The sequence below is a fragment of the Pleurodeles waltl genome, chromosome 4_1, assembly GCF_031143425.1.
Source record: "Pleurodeles waltl isolate 20211129_DDA chromosome 4_1, aPleWal1.hap1.20221129, whole genome shotgun sequence".
NCBI classification, from domain to species: Eukaryota; Metazoa; Chordata; class Amphibia; order Caudata; family Salamandridae; genus Pleurodeles; species Pleurodeles waltl.
This window is the reverse complement of record NC_090442.1, coordinates 359,493,254-359,515,433: the sequence shown is the minus strand read 5'-3', so window position 1 is coordinate 359,515,433 and position 22,180 is coordinate 359,493,254.

The following is a 22,180-nucleotide window of genomic DNA, read 5'->3' as shown; positions in this document are numbered from 1 at the left end:
ATGCAGCCAATCCCCTATAACCACCCAACCTAGTGCTGCACACAGCCTTCACCCCCAGGGAGGTGGTGGTCCTTGGGGCTGTGCAACCCCACCACATTTTATTTGATTAAAGCCCCGGAGAGGTGGTGGCGCCAGGGGCTATGGAGGGGCTCGTGCCCCTGCATTATGTCTGATTGAAGTCAGGGGAAGTGGCAGTCCCCAGGGCTGTGGGGGAGCCACATGGCCCCCTGCATGCATTATAATTAAAGCCCTGGGGAGGTGGCAGTCCCCCGGGGCTGCGGGGGGTGGTGGCATGACCCCCCACATTGTATTTGATCTCAGCCCCAGGGAGGTGGTGGTCCCAGTGCTGAGGGGCACCAGCATTATATTTGACTTCAGCCCAGGAGAGGTGGTGGTCACCAGGGCAGCGGGGGCCCACACTGCCACACGACCCCCACATTCATTATGGTTGCAAGTTGCACTTTTATGATCCTTGTGAATGAAATAATGTTTCCTGATGATGATAAAAATCATTATGATTTAATCTCTGGGGAGGAGGCGGTCCTTGGTTGTCAAAACGCCGTAGGAGGGGGGGCCCCGTACATCCCCCACCTTTTTTTTAACCTACCCCGGGGACCTGTCCCACCCGGGGGCTTCATAAAAACAAGCTCAGTGGCCTGCAGTTGTTTTTTTTTACAAAACAATTTTAGTGAATTTGTCACCTTACAAATTTACAGCAATTATTTTTTAAAGTGCTTTTTTGCCTTGGTGGGAGTCATCTAGGACCTCAACACCATAGCTAAGGGGTCAGGGTGTACTTACCCCGGGCCCTTCTTTTTTCACTTTTTTTGTGGGACTCTGTTGAAGCCAAGTCCCAAGATGTCTGCCAACAATTCCTGGTTTGAAGTGTTGGCAGTCAATCAGTGCTCTGCAGCTCTCTTCACAAGCTCCTATTATTTGCGAAGTCGTCAGGGAGGATCTGGGGCCCTAGATATAGAAATTTATTTTCCCTTTAATATATCATAAACTACTGAACATATTTACACTAAACAAAATCCAGCTTTCTACCAAATTTGGTGTAATTCGGTTCAGTGGTTTGGCCTGTAGTTGTGTTCAAAACTCATATGGAAATTAACATGGAAAATGCATGCTTTTTAATCCTCCCTGTTAGAAATGGGGACTCTGGTTGGCAGTCAGTTAGCCCTCTGTCCAAGCAGGGACCCTCACTCTAGTCAGGTTAAAGGAGAAGCACACCAGGGTAACCCCCGCTAGCCCACCTGGTAGCTTGGCATGAACAGAAAGGCTGAACCCCAGAAGCAATGTGTAAAGTATTTGTACCAATGCACACAGTAATACAGTGAAAACGCTACAAAATGGACACCACACCAGTTTAGAAAACTTTGTAATATTTATCTAAATCAAACAAGACCAAAACAACAAAAAACCAACATACACAGGTCTAGATATTAATTTTCAAACTAATAAGAGTCTTAATCCATAGGAAACAGTGAGAATGCTGTTGTTACACAAAGTACCTTGTTTGCGTCAAAAATAAAGCTGCATGGGCAAGTGTGCGTAGGAAAAGTCAGAGATGCATCGATTACTTACTAGCAAGTGAGGCCGTGTGTCATTTCTTCTCCGGTCGGGTCAGTGATGCGTCGTTTTTCTCCCTCGCAAGAGAGTGATGCATTGATTTCCAGAAGATCACCTCGGGTCCGGGCAGGCTTTGCTTCAATTTTATCAGGCCCAGCGATGCTGCATTGTGAGAGGGCAGTCACAGCCCCTTCAGGTGTAAGTGACCACTCCTCCATCCACTCCAGCTCATATGGCCCATCATGATATGCAGGCTACTCCCCAGCTCCCTTTGTCTCACTGTATAGAGGGAAATTACAACAGCCTGTCAGTCTGACATAGACAGGGAATCCACAAACCAGCAGAGTCACAGAATGGTTAAAGCAAGAAAATGCCCACTGCCAAAATGCCAAAAGTGGCATTTTCAAACTAACAATCTAAAAACCAACTTCACTAAAAGATGTGTTTTTAAATTGTGAATTCAGAGACACCAAACTCCACATTTCTATCTGTTCCCAAAGGGAATCTAAACTTTAATAATATTTAAAGGCAGCCCCCATGTTAACCTATCAGAGAGATAGGCCTTGCAACAGTGAAAGCTGAGTTTAGAAGTAGTTCACTGTTAGGACATGTACAAACATCAGTACATGTCTCACCTTTAACATACACAGCACTCTGCCCAGGGGGCTACCTAGGGCCTACCTTAGTGGTGCCTTACATGTAGAAAAAGGGAAGGTTTAGGCCTGGCAAGTGGGTGCACTTACCAGGTCGAATTGGCAGTTTAAAATTGCCCACATAGACACTGCAGTGGTAGGTCTGAGCCATGTTTGCAGGGCTACTCAGGTGATAGCACAATCAGTGCTGCAGGCCCACTAGTAGCATTTGATTTACAGGCCCTGGGCACCTCTAGTACACTTTACAATGGACTTACTAGTAAATCAAATGTGGCAATCATGAAAAATCCAATCACCAATACAATTTACACAGAGAGCATATGCACTTTAATACTGGTTAGCACTGATAAAGTGCCCTGATCCTAAAGCCAACAAAAACTGGTCAGAAAAAAATAGGAGGAAGGAGGCTAAAAGACTGGGGATGACCCTGCAAAGAGGGCCAGGTCCAACACAGCACCCCACCAGCCTAAAGCAGGAAAGACTAATCAATACCCTTGTTGGGGCGATAGAACATGGACCCTGGCCCACAAAAGCAGGGGCATGTTCCAGTTCTACGCCTTCCTGACTCCAGTTGGATCCATACTCAAAGGGCCCACTGTCAACACCAGGACAGTGCGCGCTCTACGGGCATCTAGAATGCAAAAACCCAACACTCGCAAGATAATGTAATTTATGCATTGTGATGATATGTTATTGTTGAACCTTTTGCATTGCAGAATTCCATCCAAAAGATTCATTTTTAAGGTGCTTATAAATACTACAAAAACAACAAGTGATGGACGGAATGCTGAACATTGTCAAACATTCACCCCCAGTCACAGATCTGGGTTTAATCCATCGTTTTTTTGCTGCCCATGCCATTCCAGTTTGGACCCAGCCATATGCAAATCAGTCTTGACCCTGTTCCCCATGGGAACAGTCCAGCCCGAACTGCTAGGCCAGGTCTTCCCTGGACTGGAAACAAGCATCCTGGGACCGGTTTCGGGGTTTCACCCCTCATCAGCCAGGCTAGCTTGAATCCAGTGGCATGGGAAGCACGGGACCCACGTCTGGGCATACCCTTCCCACTTAGGGCGACAAATGCAAAAACAACAAGTGATGGACGGAATGCTGAACATTGTCAAACATTCACCCCCAGTCACAGATCTGGGTTTAATCCATCGTTTTTTTGCTGCCCATGCCATTCCAGTTTGGACCCAGCCATATGCAAATCAGTCTTGACCCTGTTCCCCATGGGAACAGTCCAGCCCGAACTGCTAGGCCAGGTCTTCCCTGGACTGGAAACAAGCATCCTGGGACCGGTTTCGGGGTTTCACCCCTCATCAGCCAGGCTAGCTTGAATCCAGTGGCATGGGAAGCACGGGACCCACGTCTGGGCATACCCTTCCCACTTAGGGCGACAAATGCAAAAACAACAAGTGATGGACGGAATGCTGAACATTGTCAAACATTCACCCCCAGTCACAGATCTGGGTTTAATCCATCGTTTTTTTGCTGCCCATGCCATTCCAGTTTGGACCCAGCCATATGCAAATCAGTCTTGACCCTGTTCCCCATTGGAACAGTCCAGCCCGAACTGCTAGGCCAGGACTTCCCTGGACTGGAAACAAGCATCCTGGGACCGGTTTCGGGGTTTCACCCCTCATCAGCCAGGCTAGCTTGAATCCAGTGGCATGGGAAGCACGGGACCCACGTCTGGGCATACCCTTCCCACTTAGGGCGACAAATGCAAAAACAACAAGTGATGGACGGAATGCTGAACATTGTCAAACATTCACCCCCAGTCACAGATCTGGGTTTAATCCATCGTTTTTTTGCTGCCCATGCCATTCCAGTTTGGACCCAGCCATATGCAAATCAGTCTTGACCCTGTTCCCCATGGGAACAGTCCAGCCCGAACTGCTAGGCCAGGTCTTCCCTGGACTGGAAACAAGCATCCTGGGACCGGTTTCGGGGTTTCACCCCTCATCAGCCAGGCTAGCTTGAATCCAGTGGCATGGGAAGCACGGGACCCACGTCTGGGCATACCCTTCCCACTTAGGGCGACAAATGCAAAAACAACAAGTGATGGACGGAATGCTGAACATTGTCAAACATTCACCCCCAGTCACAGATCTGGGTTTAATCCATAGTTTTTTTGCTGCCCATGCCATTCCAGATCTATGACTGGGGGTGAGTGTTTGACAATGTTCAGCATTCCGTCCATCACTTGTTGTTTTTGCTTTGTCGCCCTAAGTGGGAAGGGTATGCCCAGACGTGGGTCCCGTGCTTCCCATGCCACTGGATTCAAGCTAGCCTGGCTGATGAGGGGTGAAACCCCGAAACCGGTCCCAGGATGCTTGTTTCCGGTCCAGTGAGGACCCGGCTTGGCAGTTCGGTCTGGACTGTTCCCATGAGGAACAGGGTCAAGACTGATTTGCATATGGCTGGGTCCAAACTGGGGTGGCATGGTGAGCAAAAGAACGATGGATTAAACCCAGATCTATGACTGGGGGTGAGTGTTTGACAATGTTCAGCATTCCGTCCATCACTTGTTGTTTTTGCTTTGTCGCCCTAAGTGGGAAGGGTATGCCCAGACGTGGGTCCCGTGCTTCCCATGCCACTGGATTCAAGCTAGCCTGGCTGATGAGGGGTGAAACCCCGAAACCAGTTCCAGGATGCTTGTTTCCGGTCCAGTGAGGACCCGGCTTGGCAGTTCGGTCTGGACTGTTCCCATGAGGAACAGGGTCAAGACTGATTTGCATATGGCTGGGTCCAAACTGGGGTGGCATGGTGAGCAAAAGAACGATGGATTAAACCCAGATCTATGACTGGGGGTGAGTGTTTGACAATGTTCAGCATTCCGTCCATCACTTGTTGTTTTTGCTTATAAATACTGTACATTTGCAATGTATTGCTGCAGACATTCAGAGTGTGTTAGGGTGTGGTCCCTTTCCAGGGCCTTCTAGAGACTTTCCCTGCAACATGCCTGGGCGTGGTTCTAGGCTGGGCCAAGACTCTGTAAAAGAGAGTCAGCCCAACTTCCAGTGCTCACTATTCAGAGGTCCCGGTGCAGAGTAGCAGCTTCTTCCTGAGGTCCTGTCCCGACGGCCTATTTGGATTTTCCAGTCTTCTGCACTCATCTCTCATTGGTGATCACTGTTTCCAGGCGGTAAGACGGTGTTTGGACATTTCCCAACACCGTAATTGAGAATTTTCATATTCTTGTTTTAATTCTTAAATGAATAACAGATTACTTGTGTGCTGCCATTTTTTTGACATTTGTATGGTGGTTTGCAAATAGGGAGGACGCGCAATTTATTCCATAAAGATTTGACTTCGTTATTACATTGTTGTTCATTGCGCGCTGATATTTCTTGACATTTACATGATGTTTTACGAGTTGGCAAGATGTGCAACTCGTTTCATGAGCATTTAACTTTGTTGTTCATTGCGCGCTATCTTTTCTTGACATTTACATGGTGGCATTCGAATCGGCGAAACGCGCGATTCACTTCTCGTGTGTAATTCATGCTGTTCATTGTGCGCTACCATTTTCTGGCATTTACATGGTGGCATTCGAATCGGCAACACGCGCGATTCTTTCCTTGAGTGTTTTTTCATGTTATTCATTGTGCGCTACCATTTCTTGGCATTTGCATGGTGGCATTTGAATCGACAAGACGCGCGATTCTTTCCCTGAGTGCTTTTCATGTTGTTCATTGTGCGCTACCATTTCTTGGCATTTGTATGGTGGCATTTGAATCGGCAAGACGCGCAATTCTTTCCTCATGTATAAATAATGTAAATTACTGTGCGCTACTATTCTAAGACATTTTCTTGGTAGCATTTCAAGTTGACACGTTGCATGATTTATTCCTTGAATCTACGTTGTGTGATTTCATGGTGCACAATCCTTTATGGTGTTTAATACTCATATACAAATCTGCAATGTGCGCAATTGACTTTCCAATGTTTTTTCTGAGATGAACACAACAATACCAGAGTTCTAGATGTAATGCTCTGTGTTCCTGATATATATTCTTAAAAGGAGATTCATATGGTTGTTTAGAAATTGCTCAGAGTATTTCCTGATTCTCATGCTAAAGAAAGTACTCGAATCTGAAAGTCCTATTTAACTTTTCCTGTTTCCTCCTCAGGCATTCGATCATCTAAAGCCTCGTCAGTTTTAGGACTATTTTAGGGTTGTTCATGTTTTTTCAGAAAAGACGAAGCTTAGAGTTGTAGCATGGCACTGATTTCATGAGATATAATTTTGATGTTGTGTTTTAACCTTTTGCTTCCTACAGGTCTCCTTCCCAGCTGTTCCCGTCCTAATCCCCTTTTCCCCACTTGGACTCTCTTAGACTCTGTTTTAAATCTAATCAGAGTATTGGAGCTGTCTTGTGGTGGAAGTGTTGGGAACGTGCACAGACCCCGAGGATCTGGTGACTCTGACAGAATAGTGAGACCACGAATTATTATCCTCCTGGTTTGTGTATGTTCTCAGCATGGCCACACTGGATGAACTAGTCAAGGCTATCACCCAGCTCCGGTCAGAAGTGGTATCATCAAAGGATTTGACAAATAGTCTAGCTGAGAGGGTGAGTCAGTTACAGAATAAGGTTGAGAAGAAAGAACAAAGTCCCACAGATGTGTCTTGGCCAGGTACTTCTTCTCAGACTTCTGGAGGTAATCCGACTAACATTTCCCTCAATGTTTCTTCAGCCATTCCTTTAACTCCCCCAGAACGCTTCTCAGGTGATCCCTTGAAAGCGCAATCTTTTCTGGTTCAAGTGGAACTTCACTTCACCTGCAGACCACATACTTTCCCCGATGCCCAGTCTAAAGTAGCTTTCTTGTTGTCATATCTGTCTGGAGATGCAGCTACCTGGGCTATTTCTCTTGTGCGTAAAAATAGTCCCCTGTTGTATAACTGGAAATATTTTGTTCGTGAATTTGAGAGAGTTTTCGATCGTAGAACTGTAACACAGGCAGCAGATCGTGAATTATTAGACTTACGCCAAGGGAATCAGGACTTAGTGTCATATTTAGCCAACTTTAATCGGCTGGTCGCTGAGACATCCTGGCCTGAAGAAAAACAAGCGGCCTTGTTTTACAGAGGACTCAAAGAGGAGCTAAAAGACATCTTAGCGCAAATCGACCCACAACCTGCAAACTGTCAAGATTTAATAAACCTTGTCTTGAGGCTTGATCATCATTTAAATGAACGAAAAGGAACGCGTAAAAAGACTGAAAAACATTCTTGGCATGCTCATGATAACAAAGACTCAAGAACTCCGAGAGAAAGAACGCCGGAACCGATGGAAATTGGAACCATCAGGAGACCTTTGACCAAAGATGAAAAGGACCTAAGCAGAAAAAATGGGCAATGTCTCTATTGTGGGCGGAAAGGTCATTTCGCCAAAGATTGTCCAATCAAAACAAAGAGCAAGCGAGGCCCAGTTCAGAAAGTTGCAACCAATGCATTAGTCGAGTCGGAAAATCTAAAGCACCCAAGTTGCAGAGAAGGGTTGCTCTTGGGTGTCACCGTGGATCCTTCACAATCCAAACATCTAAAATTGGGAATAAGAGCTCAGGTCAAGAAAAAGACCTATTTCAAGAAGGCTCTAGTTGACTCTGGGGCTACCGGAAACTTTGTTGACGCCCAATTGGTTCGTGCATGGGGGATCCCTTGTATTGAAAAGAAGACCCCAGAAACCATCCAGGCAGTTGATGGAAAACTCTTGACTGGAGGTCCGATAACTCTTCAGACTGTCCCCTTGACAATAATTTGTGAAGGTAAAAATCAAAGAACGAAACATTGTGAGGGACCGCAGTATCAACCTGGTGACAAAGTGTGGCTTTCCACAAAACATATAGACTTCAAGAAGAAGCACATGTTCAACCCCAAATTTATGGGTCCTTACACTGTTCTTCAGCAAATCACTCCTGTGACCTATAAACTACAATTGCCAAAATCATTACGGATTCATCCAGTGTTCCATACTTCCCTCTTAAAAAAGGCAGTCCAAAAGGTCCACCCTCATCCAGCTCCTGTTCTAGTACAGGGGGAAGAAGAATATGAAGTCAAGAAAGTGTTGGACTCTAAACTGAGAAGGCGTAACCTATGGTACTTAATCTCATGGAAAGGTTATGGCCCTGAAAGTAATTCATGGGTTTCCGCATCTGATGTTCATGCTCCAGTACTTGTGAGACGCTTTCATCGTCTCAATCCAGATAAACCAGGCCCTAGAGCGCGCCTGGGAGAGGGGAGTACTGTCAACACCAGGACAGTGCGCGCTCTACGTGCATCTAGAATGCAAAAACCCAACACTCGCAAGATAATGTAATTTATGCTTTGTGATGATATGTTATTGTTTAACCTTTTGCATTGCAGAATTCCATCCAAAAGATTCATTTTTAGGGTGCTTATAAATACTGTACATTTGCAATGTATTGCTGCAGACATTCAGAGTGTGTTAGGGTGTGGTCCCTTTCAGGGCCTTCTAGAGACTTTCCCTGCAACATGCCTGGGCGTGGTTCTAGACTGGGCCAAGACTCTATAAAAGAGAGTCAACCCAACTTCCAATGCTCACTATTCAGAGGTCCCGGTGCAGAGCAGCAGCTTCTTCCTGAGCTCCTGTCCCGGCGGCCTATTTGGATTTTCCAGTCTTCTGCACTCATCTCTCATTGGTGATCACTGTTTCCAGGCGGTAAGACGGTGTTTGGACATTTCCCAACACCGTAATTGAGAATTTTCATATTCTTGTTTTAATTCTTAAATGAATAACAGATTACTTGTGTGCTGCCATTTTTTTGACATTTGTATGGTGGTTTGCAAATAGGGAGGACGCGCAATTTATTCCATAAAGATTTGACTTCATTATTACATTGTTGTTCATTGCGCGCTGATATTTCTTGACATTTACATGATGTTTTACGAGTTGGCAAGACGTGCAACTTGTTTCATGAGCATTTATCTTTGTTGTTCATTGCGCGCTATCTTTTCTTGACATTTACATGGTGGCATTCGAATCGGCGAAACGCGCGATTCACTTCTCGTGTGTAATTCATGCTGTTCATTGTGCGCTACCATTTTCTGGCATTTACATGGTGGCATTCGAATCGGCAACACGCGCGATTCTTTCCTTGAGTGTTTTTTCATGTTATTCATTGTGCGCTACCATTTCTTGGCATTTGCATGGTGGCATTTGAATCGACAAGACGCGCGATTCTTTCCCTGAGTGCTTTTCATGTTGTTCATTGTGCGCTACCATTTCTTGGCATTTGTATGGTGGCATTTGAATCGGCAAGACGCGCAATTCTTTCCTCGTGTATAAATAATGTAAATTACTGTGCGCTACTATTCTAAGACATTTTCTTGGTAGCATTTCAAGTTGACACGTTACGTGATTTATTCCTTGAATCTACGTTGTGTGATTTCATGGTGCACAATCCTTTATGGTGTTTAATACTCATATGAAAATCTGCAATGTGCGCAATTCACTTCCCAATGTTTTTTCTGAGATGAACACAACAATGCCAGAGTTCTAGATGTAATGCTCTGTGTTCCTGATATATATTCTTAAAAGGAGATTCATAAGGTTGTTTAGAAATTGCTCAGAGTGTTTCCTGATTCTCATGCTAAAGAAAGTACTCGAATCTGAAAGTCCTATTTAACTTTTCCTGTTTCCTCCTCAGGCATTCGATCATCTAAAGCCTCGTCAGTTTTAGGACTATTTTAGGGTTGTTCATGTTTTTTCGGAGAAGACGAAGCTTAGAGTTGTAGCATGGTACTGATTTCATGAGATATAATTTTGATGTTGTGTTTTAACCTTTTGCTTCCTACAGGTCTCCTTCCCAGCTGTTCCCGTCCTAATCCCCTTTTCCCCACTTGGACTGTCTTAGACTCTGTTTTAAATCTAATTAGAGTATTGGAGCTGTCTTGTGGTGGAAGTGTTGGGAACGTGCACAGACCCCGAGGATCTGGTGACTCTGACACCCACTAAGTTAACCCATGGGGAACCCCTCTCCTCATCTGCAGATACCATCTGTGCAAGACCTAACCTTACTTTGCTCACAGACAGTACCACCTTGGCCAACACAGTGGTGTGGCCCACTCCATCCCTGGGGTGTGACTCCTACACCCCCCCACCCGGGGTAACTCTGTCCACCAGGACAGCAAGCCACAGTGCCCACTGACAGCTGTCAGGGATGAGAATCAGGCCCCATGCCATTCAAGGCTCTCCAACCACTGTCACTGTGGAGAGTGGGGGACAGTAGCTCCAGGTGCCTGGCACCCTTTGACCATTCTCCCTTCCACCAGGTCAGGGATGACATATAAACTACACATGTACATGTCCTGCCTACATAGCACCCTGCCCAATGGGTACCTTAGGGGTGACTTATATGTAGAAAAAGGGGAGTTTAAAGTTCGGAAAGTACTTTTAAATGCCAAGTTGAAGTGGCAGTGAATCTGCACACTCAGGCCTTGCAATGCCAGGCCTGAGACATGGTTAAGGGGCTACCTATGCGGGTGGCACAATCAGTGTTGCAGGCCCACTAGTAGCATTTAATCTACAGGCCCTGGGCACATGTAGTGCACGTTATTGGGGACTTTAAATATATTATATAAGCCAATTGAGTATGAACCAATGTCACCATGTTTTAAGGGAGAGAGCATATGCACTTTAGCACTGGTTAGCAGCGGTAAACAAAAACTGGTCAGAAAAAATAGGAGGAAGGATGCAAAAGATAGGGGATGACCCTGCAAAGAGGGCCAGGTCCAACACTCCCTTTTTCTTGCTCCTGCTTGATGGATTACCTTGAAACTTCCCATGCGCAACAAGAATCATATAGACATATATGTGTGTGTGGGTATATGTATGTGTGTGTATGTGTGCATATATATATATATATATATATATATACATATATATATATATATATATATATACATTTTCACTAACAAACCAACCAAAGGTTACAGGGATGCTATAGTAAGGTTCACTTTTTACACACATCCATAGAAATTTAGCTTTTATAATTAGAGTTATTTGCAGTAACTATGAGTCGTGCCCTCTCCATGCAATTTTACTGCAAATCTTACAGTGATATTATCAATTATTTTATAGAAGATGTCATGAGTGATGTAAGATCAGGAGTAATTAGCACTGCATGTGGAAGCTCGAGTTATAGTTACCTTATGGTACGAGTTTTAGTTACTTCAGACGACTCTAACTATCTGAACCTAACTATAACATCCCTGTCACCTTTGTTTTTTAGTGAATTTCTAAGGGATTTTAAATACCATTACTTACTATAACATCTTTATAGCCTTTGTTTGTTTTCAGTGAATATCTAGGGGTTGTTTTAATGTTTAGTAAGATGCCCATTTCAATGCGCAGTGGGGGGTGGTGGGGGTCTTGGATGCAGGGCCTGGCCTGGCATTGTGCTGCTTTCACCCAAGCTTTCTGTTCCTGTCCCCCTCCTCCTTGCCATTCATTGTGCAAGTCCATGCCTCTGCTCCCTCAATACAGCCCTGGGTGCCATTTGTCTGCCACTGCCCTTTCTGTCTGTCCTGAACAGTTAGCATGCTGCCCCATCCACCTCCTCCCTTACCCTCTCTTGTCTGAGTCCATGCACCAGCCCCCTCTCTCCTGCCCTGCATGATCTGATGTGCTGCCACTGCCCTCCATTTTGCTTTATGTAACTGCCCACTCCTCCTGCCCTCCATTGTCCAGTTCTATGCCCCACCATTTCCCACCTGCTTAGCCTCTGCTCTTAGCTTGCTGTCCCTGCTCTTCTCCCCCCTGCCCTCTAATGTCTGTGTGCATGTCCCTGTTCCCCCCTTTTTTGCCCACTGACACTGTCCATCCTATCTACTCTGAGTGCTCTGTTGAACTGCCTCTGCCCCTCCTAGCTGCCTAGCAAGGTCAGATGGCTGCTGCCTGTCCCTGCCACCTACACTGTGCCAGACTGCATTCCATCAACTCCCTCCTGCCTTCCATGGTCCATTTTGCTGCCACTCCCTTCTGCTCCATGCTCTGTTGCGCTGCAACTGCTCAGCCTGCCTGTCCTGCATAGTCTCTTGTGAAGTCCCTTCCTCTCTGCCCTCTCTTGTCTGTGTCCAGGCCCTACCCCTCTCTTCTGTCTTCCATGGTGTTTGTGCATGCCTCTGCCCCCTCCCTCTTGCCCACTAATCCTCCTACTTGCCATGCATGGTCTTCTGTGCTGCCACAGCCCTTCCCACCAGCCCATTGTGGTTTGCTTGCTGCCCATGACCCCCTCCTACTTTACCTCTGTTGTCTGCATGTATGCCATTATAATCTCTTTGTTGCCCTCTTTGGTGTGTTGTGCTTTGAGTGCCCATCGCGCCTTCACTCCATGTTCAGCTTGCTGCTACTGCCCTGCCGCCTTGCACCGTGCCTCAGTTTTCCATGTGCAGTCCCATATCCCCTCCCTTCTGCATTGTCTGGTCAGTTGTTGTGCCACTACCCCCTCCCTCCTGCCCTTCATAGTCCATAATGCTGAAACAGTCCATCCTGTCCATCCGGTATGGTCAGCTTGACACTTTTCCATCTTTTCTCTGCTATCCAAATGCATGGCCCTGTCCCCTCCTTAATGCTTTCCCTGGTCTGTTGTGCTGCACTGCTGTCCCGCTTGCTCTGTGTGTTGTAATGTGCTGCTTAAACCCCCGATGCCTGCCTTGTAAGGTCAGTTTGGTGCACTTGCCCATCTTCCTCCTGCCATCTGTTATCCAAGTCCATGCCCCTACCCCATTCCTTCTGCCCTCTGTAATCCAATGTACCATACTCGCTGACATTTTTAACTTGGTAAGAAGGAGATTTTGAAAACAAACCTGGGGAATTGATTTTCCTGTTGACTTTCATTGAAAAAGAGGAGATTTTAGGGAGGAGACAGATAAAATAAAGCCCTTTTAGGCTTAAAAACATCAGGAGTCTAGTGCCTGAATCAGGTCTGTTGGCATGTATGGTTGTACTGCCACTGTCTCTTCCTTCTGCCCTCAGTGGTCTGTTATATTGCTATAGTCTCTCTTGCCTGTTTGGCATGGTTGGTTTGTTTCCCCTGCCCTCCGTTCCCCTGTCCTTCATGGTCCATTGTGCTACCAGTGCCCATCCCGCCTGCCCAATATGGTCAACTTGTACCCTTTGCACCCTCCTCTCTGCCCTCAATTATCTAGGTCCAGACCACAGACATTTGCCTCTCCACAGTATTCCAATGAACAACTAGACTGCTAACATTCTATATTTATTACAAAAGTGTGACATGCCTGGCGTCATCTTGATCAAAACAGTAATACCTAAAGCATTTCCTTTAGAAATTATAAAAATGAGAGGGTCTTATTCCCATAGAAATTATGGTGAGTGCTCTAAAAAACTAAAACGAGGACATATTTTCTGAGTTCTCAAAAAGCGACAAAGTTGTTGAATTTTTTTTGCAATCTTTATGTTTTTTTTATCCAGTTGATCACTTGATTACATGTTACACTTAGAGGAGAGAATGTGCTGTTAAGGCCAGAGCTGTAGACTTTGCGACTGGGGAACCAGGTTCGAATTTTGGAGTCAACTCGACATACTGTGACTCTGGGCAAATCACAATCTCTCCATACCTAAAATCAAAATGAATGTGTCCTTGTGTAATGTAACTGATGCTCATGAAAAGCAATCCAATACCTTTGGGTCAAGAGGTTTGCTGTTTATATAAAACTATTTATATATATATATATATATATATATATATATATATATATATATATGTATTTCACCTAGTGGCAGCATTCACCAGTAGGTAGTTACAGTTAGAACCATGTTTCCATAGAATATATATCTATACCTTTAACTTCGCCTTCGCTCCAGCCACTTATTATTACGATGAATCACAGAAGGGCGGCGTCCCCTCATATAAACATCAAAACGTTGTCAAAACCTCAGTGCTTTACTGCTAACGTGTCGGCCATATTTGAAAGGTGTCCCACATTTGAAAAACTCATATAAACTCATATAAACTTGTATGTATATAGTTTGAAAGGAGCCAAAACAATACATAAAATTATGTTTCTAATTCAGTAATTCTTCGCACACACAATCCCACAGGAAATATAAAATTGATATATAATACTCATCTAATCTGTAGAGTGTGCTCAGATAATAATAATAGCTGTTGCTGGAAGCCCACAGTGATTGATAGCCTGTGTGTGAAGTACATTCAACGCCTGTCGGGAACTGACAATAAAAATAAATAAAATAAATAAAAATAGCGCGTAACGAGTGACTGAATGCTTGCAACGTGGCAATGATAAGACGCGAGTGCAGTTTCTGATTGGAAACGGAAAACGTTCCGCACAGCGTCGTGTTTGAATGTTTATATGAGTTTATGTGAGTTTTTTCGAATGTGGGACACCTTTCAAATATGGCCGACACGTTAGCAGTAAAGCACTTTTCTGGTAGCTATGTAAATATAAATGGAAAGAGACATATGTATATGAATTATAAGCATGTGATAGGTAATATGTAATATGGTCTCTGTTTATTAGTGTGAGTAGTGAAATCAAATTTAATTAAGAACTTTGACAAACATTGATTGATTAGGCAGTGCAGTATATGGACTCCACTGCAAAATGGCTAACATATTTGCAACGAGTGCCTTGAGTCCTTTGTTGATGTTGTTTATTTTTCCTTTGATTTAAATGTATGCATAATCAAGCAGTGGATATGACCTGTGATCAAGGAGCTACCGCTACGAAATGCGTCAGGATTACTTTCTTTTAATAAAACACGTTCTTTTCAACTTGGAATCATGGCCCGTTGCTCTTCGTCATGAGATATCTGTCCCGTGAGGTTTTGACAACGTTATTATATATATATATATATATATATATATATATATATATATATATATATATATATATTGATAATACCCTAACACCTTTTGACAAACCTTCATGAAACTTTAAAAAAAGGGGTTACATTTTGACTACAATGTTCATGTAAAGTTTTGGTGTTATCCAGCAAGCGGGGGGCACGAAAAAAGGGGGGTCTCAAAATGCAAAACCCCAATGCTTTTCTCATAGACTTTTGTAGGCAGGACTACAGCAAAAACTGCTGAACAGAATTACACCAAATTTGTCAGAAAGCTAGATCTGGGTCTAAAGATTGGTTGTTTTGTGATTTGGTGTAAATCCGTTCAGCAGTTTTTGAGAAATTAAGGTTCAAATAGCTATATGTAGAGTCCCTTAAACCAATTTATCAAAAATTGAGCGTTCTGATTGGCCCAGGGAGCTTCTGTCCCCTTGGACTAATTTGCTCCCACTGGAGTCAGACTTCAGCGAGCACACCGATTGGCTAACAGCAACATGAAAAAACTTTCCAGGCAGCCATTACAGAACTCAAGGGCATATTTACAAGAAACTGGAGCATTGGCTCCGATCCGTCAGTTTCCTTGTGTTGCCCTGCGCCCTCCTAACAACACCATGGTAGCACTATATTTACAATACAGTGCACCATGGCGCTCGTTAGCACAACGTTAGCACTTTGCTGGACTAGCTCCCAAAAATTTGGTGCCCTGGGCAGGCATTAAAAAAAGACGCTAGAATGGTGCAGTGAAATCTTGTAGATTTTTTTGGGCCTCCCTGGAGGATAACACCTCACTTGCATACATTATACCTGGCGCAGGTATAATGTGGTGCAAGGGTTTACAAAGTGGTGCAATGGTACCATTGTGCCAGTCTGTAAATATAGCGCAGGGTGAGTGCCTATTTAGCGCTACCGTTGCATCAAAAAATACGCAGCACTAAGGGGCACAAGGGACTTGTATATATGCCCTCTAGTCCCCTGTCCTGAAGTTAAAAAAAAAAACTTAAAGGGGCAAAGTAGGGATACTCTGTCTCCCTAGGTCCTGTGACAGGGACCTAGAGCCCCCCGGGGAATATATGTTAAACAAAATGTCATTATTTGCTGCAATGCAGCGGGACTCCCATGTGATTGTGAAGCAAAAAAACAAAAACAAAATGGTGGCCGGGGTCACAGTCTTTAGTTATAGGCCCCAGGGAGCCAACCCCCAGGGTCGCAGTTCATAAGAGGATGGGAGTGTGTGGCCCACTTCCCTGAGCAATTGTAGGCCTCAGGGAGCCCACCTGAAGGGCCAAAATGTTCACAGACGGGGGAGTTTGCACACTCCTCCTCCCTGAGCCTTTATGTCCTGGGGAGCCTGGACACAAAGATTTCTCTGCCCGCACCTGTTTGGGCAGGAAACTTGTATTTGCTCCCACCTGCTAGGAGCATTTTCAAAACTCCTGCTAAATGGGAGCAAACAATGAGTCTTCTCCCATGAGGTGGGAGTGTCGCCCCAGGCGATGGAATACCGGACATAAGTTATTTTCTTCCAGCAGGAATTAGAAGTCTTCTTCCTGTAGGCCTTCAATTTTAGATGGAGTTTCCCAGCTCCAGGAATATTCTGATGAGGTGGTGATGGGTGTGCTGGATGTATCCTATGCACTTGCCATTGACTAGATAAAGTCTACCCAGCCTAACTATTTTCTTGCAGTCACCCCACCTGCTTTTTCAGCATTTCCCTCCTTTTTATATCAAAGGTAATCCTATAACTGCCCTTTCTTTTTCCAGCTATTCCTGCCCACTCCCAGATAACTAATCACTGCTAAGGGATCATACATTACCACCCATTGGCCCTTCCTGATCTCAGAGGCAGAGCATTGTATTCTGATTCACTAAGTCTTTCAGCCGAGGATGCGTATTCCATCAATGGAAGTGCGATGAATGGCAGAACTGGTTTTCGCTCAGTTCTGGCTCAGGCAGCATATTTTACAGTCATGGAAAGTTACCTTTTTGCTTAGGTTATAAACATTCTGATTTCTCTATTAATTCATTTTACATGACTAATCAGTAAATAACTGTGCATTCTTTAGAATTAGGATTGTAATTCCATTTAAACGTATTTAGGGAAAATCTAGTAGGTACATTAACCCTAATATGTAGCACCCCTATTTAAATAGATTAGCAGCCTGCCCTGTGGATTTTCAAGGCACACTTTAGAGGTAGGTTATGAATGCATAAACATAGGTTTTTTCTACAATGCAAACACATTTTCACTGCCATGTGTGACTAAAGTGTATTTAAACTGCACTACACAATGTGATGTGTGTGAAAAAGTGAGGTTGCAATGGATAAAGCACAAAACGGCATTTTGCATAATGCTGTGACTGAGCTTAAACTTCCCCTACCTTACTTTGTATTAGTATTTCATTTTTTATAAAGCACAACACTAAACCATGAGGGGGTATCACGGCGCCATGGAAAGCCATGTAACATAGGCAGAAGAACTGTTCAGACAGAAATAGAATACTCATTCTTTTGGAAAAAGCCAACTTTTGAGCCTCTCTCTAAATCCAAGATAGTCATTAGTGCGGTGGAGATTTGGAGGCAGTAAATTCCAGTGTGATGCGGCCAGATGGGTGAAAGAACTGCCCCTTGCTTTTTTCACTTGTTTAGTTTTAGCAAGGGTAAGATTGACAAATGTCATACTTCTTATGGGGGAATAAACCTCCAATTTAGAACAGAGAATTACACAACATGTATAGTGAAGAGCCCTATGTGCATAGCACAGAAGTTTGAATTTAGCCCTCTGATGAATAGGTAGCCAATGCAGGGTTTTGAGGCAGGCAGAAGTTGAGCTGAACCTGTCAAGGCTGTATATATGTTTAACAGCCATATTTTGAATCACCTGCAGGTGGGAGAAAAGATGGTCCGACATTACCATAGTCCAATCTGCTTACCACAAGGGCTTGGACCATGGTTCTACACCAATCAAGTGGAACCCAGTTGAACAATTTCTTATGAAGTTTCAATAGACCACAGTATTTGCCACATGTAGCGATAACTTTGTCTTCCATTGTTAAGGACTCATCAATCAAGAACCCCAGATTTCTTACCACTTTGTTTGATTTAGGGGCAGGTCTCAAGGACCTCAGCCACCAAGGTGGGTCCCAAATATTGTGGACACCTCCAAAAAGCAAAATCTCTGTTTTTAGGCTTTTAGCTTCAGACAATGAGTCCTCATCCTTTTAGGCAGTCAAAGAGGTTATGTCTGATTTTTTTTGTTTTGTTCGCCTATTGAGATAACCAATTGTGCACCAGCTTAGCAAAGGCTGCCACATACACATTAAAAAGTGTCAGGCTCAGTGATGAGCTCTGTGGCACACCCCAGTTGGGGAGAAGATCTTATGGTACCTAACTGGGCTGAGTCCTGTTGATCAGGAATGAAAGACAGTCAATGCAGCCGAGCCTTGTTGAGTTTGCTTATCAGAAGGCTGTGCAAGACAGTATCAAATGCAACCAACAAATCTAGTAGAATCAAGGTAACTGATTTGCGCTAATCTACTTCCAATTTTATGTTGTCGAGGGCAGTCAAAAGGGTAGTTTCAGCACTATTATTGGGCATAAAGCCCATTTGAGAGGGATCAAGTAAATCATTATCTTCTAAAAATGTTGTCAACTGACTGTTAACCAGTCTTTTTAAAACCTTAGTCATGTATGTAAATAAAAGAGATAGGGCAGTAGTTAGATAATACCAAGACAGTTAGTCCCGTTTTCTTTAGCTAGGGGGAAAATCAATGCTACCTTCCATGTATCGGGAAATATAGCATTTGTCAGGGAAAAGTTAAAAATGTGAGTAAAATGCGGACTAAGGATAGTAGATAGTTTACAAAAAAATAAAATGAGGGCAAGTGTTAAATGAGAAACATGATTTGACTTCTATCATTGTCTTTTCTACCTGTTCTCTTGCTAGATTAGCAGCAAAATCACCAAAATGTACTCTAGCATCTGGATGTAGCCCAAATTGATCCGAAACTAACTCTAAAAGTGAGAATTGAGGGGCAAAGGTGGAATAAATAGTATACATTTTCTCTGAAAAGTAATTAGCAATATCTTCTCAATGAGGGGCTGTAGGAGGGATAGGTTGCAGAAGATTAGCTGGCTGAGAAAGCTCCTTAACAATTTAAAAAAGTTATTTAATGGAACCTCTATTATCTTCCAATCTTCTAATAACATGTTTTTTGCTCTCTTAAGCTGTCGATGATAGGCATTTAACTGCTGTTTATAAACTTGATGATCTTAGAAATTTCTCAAGAGGCACCATGTTTTCTCTACTAATTTACATTTCCTGTTACCAACTTTTAAATCAGTGTAATTCCATACTTGGGAAGTGTTTTGTTTGCAGGATTGTTTGATATTCTATGGGGCGTATATATCTAGGGATTCAGAGACAGCTAGATTAAAGATTAAAGTCAGCTAAATAAGCAACAAGAGAGGTTTCTGAATCAAGAACCAGGGAAAGAAATGCTCAACAAAAGATTCAACATTAATTTTGCACCAGGGATTTTAGGCAAAAACGAAGAATTGTATGTTTTTGCATAATTAGGAGTACAATTGTAAATCGAATACTAAAATTGTTGGACCATGTTAAAGACACAATATTGTGGGTGATATCTATATTTGAGAACAGTAAATCCAGTATCTGGCCGGCTGTGCGTTGGGCCCAGAACACTTTGTTTAAGCTGAAGCATACTCATGTCACTTGCTAGTTGTTTACAGAAGGGGTCATCTGAATTCTCAAATTGAGCATTAAAGTCACCAATTAAGTAAGTAGTGTTTATACTTTAAGTTAAGTGGAGAGAGCCGAACCAGTAGGTTGGTTACCCACTGAGAATATCCCTGGGATCGAAATAGAATAGTCCTCCCAACAATCTCTGCTTAGTAAGAGATGAATGATATGCTAGCAATTTGCAGTATGCAGAAAAAGCTCAAGATTCAATGTTCGCTATATAAATGTCCTTAAAAATGATGGCTGCGCAACGCCCCTGACGTCCTGTTGTGTCACATTTTATAGTCTTTTAACCAGGAGACAGGGAGATGGCAATAGCGGGTAAGGCTTGCTCATTTAACCATGTCTTGTAATATATACCAAATCTGGAGCAGAATATGTAATGGTGTCCTAAATCTCCATACAGTATGTCGATAATGACTCCACACTGAAAATAATACATTTTAGTTTAAGTGCCCGCTGGAAGGCGACGTGAGCTAGTTGAGCAATTTGGAGATACATTAGCTGTCTATCCTTCCCATGTGCAATTCTGATAGGAAAAAGGGCCCTTCAGTTGCCCTGGAATCATGCTCTGGTAGCTTTCATAGAGATGAAAGCGTATCTTGTTCATAGAAATGCTCTATCTTACACTCTGACCCAAATCCTGCAAGGGGTCTGCCATCATCCAGCCAAGGACGGGTACAAATGTGGTTGTCTTAGGGGCCCCTGTTGTGCTCGTCCTCTGCATGACCACACCATGCCCCTGCTTAAATTCCTTTCCCTCATCTAACCACTAGACCGCTAACATAAGATGGAGCTCCCCAACCGAGGTCAGCATTACTACAGGGAATCGTAAGCTGACTCGAGTTAGAAACACTGGAATGTGTTGTTCTCCAGATAGAATTACAAACACTTTTCACATTTTAACTTTAAAAATTCCCAGTTTTTCAACTTCAATTAAAAACATTCCCCTTAAAATCAGTTAACCCCTACCCTATGCAGTAGAATATTTGGAAACACCACAGGGCTTGGTCGTGTCACCCGTATTTTTCAACCTATACCTTCCGCCATTAGCTGACGTTCTTAATCAGCATCAGTTGATGTTGTACATGTATGTTGATGACACCCAGATTCCCCTCAATTCAATTCCTCATCTTGATGTCGTTGAAGCATTGCAAAACCGGCCTGAGATGGAGGAGCTGTTCACACCTGTCATAATAATGTCTGGAAGTGGAAGGTTTTTAGCTTTCTTTCTTTAGTGCTTATCCTCAATCTGTTCAGGCTGTGAAGAATGAGAATAATGTGACTGATTTTAGTCTTAATTTATCTAAACAGATAGTTGCAAATACCAAAAAAAAGTAATAATGTCAATGAATGCCTATGTACAATCACATGTAGATTTCTCCAAGTTCTGTTTTTCTTGACCTATCCAAAACAGCATCAGCAAACCTCAATATATTCAGAGCCAAGCTGCTAGATCCATAATTCATCTAAATCATTTGATCATGTGTCCAAAGCTACGCATTAGTTGCATTGGCTCCTGGGCTCTGAGAGCAGCGCGGGGTACTGTTACTAACTGTGCTCCCCAGAGCAGGCCCTGAGCTCTGGGGGTTCCCGTTATTACCTTTTTTTCCACGCTGCTCTCAGAGCCCAGGATGTCTCTGAGGGCTGTGTGGAGTAATGTTAATAACAGAGCTCCCCAGAGCTTAGGGCCTGCTCTGAGGAACCCGTTATCAACATTTTTCCACGCTGCTCTCAGAGACAGCATGATCTCTGAGAGCAGTTTAGCCTTAGTTAATAATTACACCGGTCTCCGGGCGGCCGCGGCCGCTCGGAGACCGTTGTAATTATTAACTAAGTCTAAACTGCTCTCTGAGACCATGCTGTCTCTGAGAGCAGTTTCGCCTTAGTTAATAATTACAACGGTCTCCGAGCGTCCGCGGACACTCGGAGACCGTGTTATCAGCTTCACAGAGTTCTGCTCAGAGGGCCGCACGGCCCTCTGAGCAGAGCTCTGTGGTGTTAATTACACCGGTCTCCGAGGCTGCGGCGGACCCCGCTATCAGCTTCGCAGATCTCTGCTCTGAGATTTAAAAAAAAAATATCCCTGGTAAAGAGCCTCAGACCCCACAATGCCCCACATCCACTCACCTTAGATCAGGAGGGTCTGGTGTCCTAGTTTGATGTCCTGAAAAACCCTGGCCCTCACACATGCTGCATCCACAGACGGACATTTTTAAACAAAGACTCTAAGGGGCTCATTCTGAGCCCGGCGGGCGGCGGGAGCCGCCAAATGACCGCACCGGCCATTCAGACATTTCCTCTGGGCCGGCGGGCGCTCTCCAAAAGAGCGC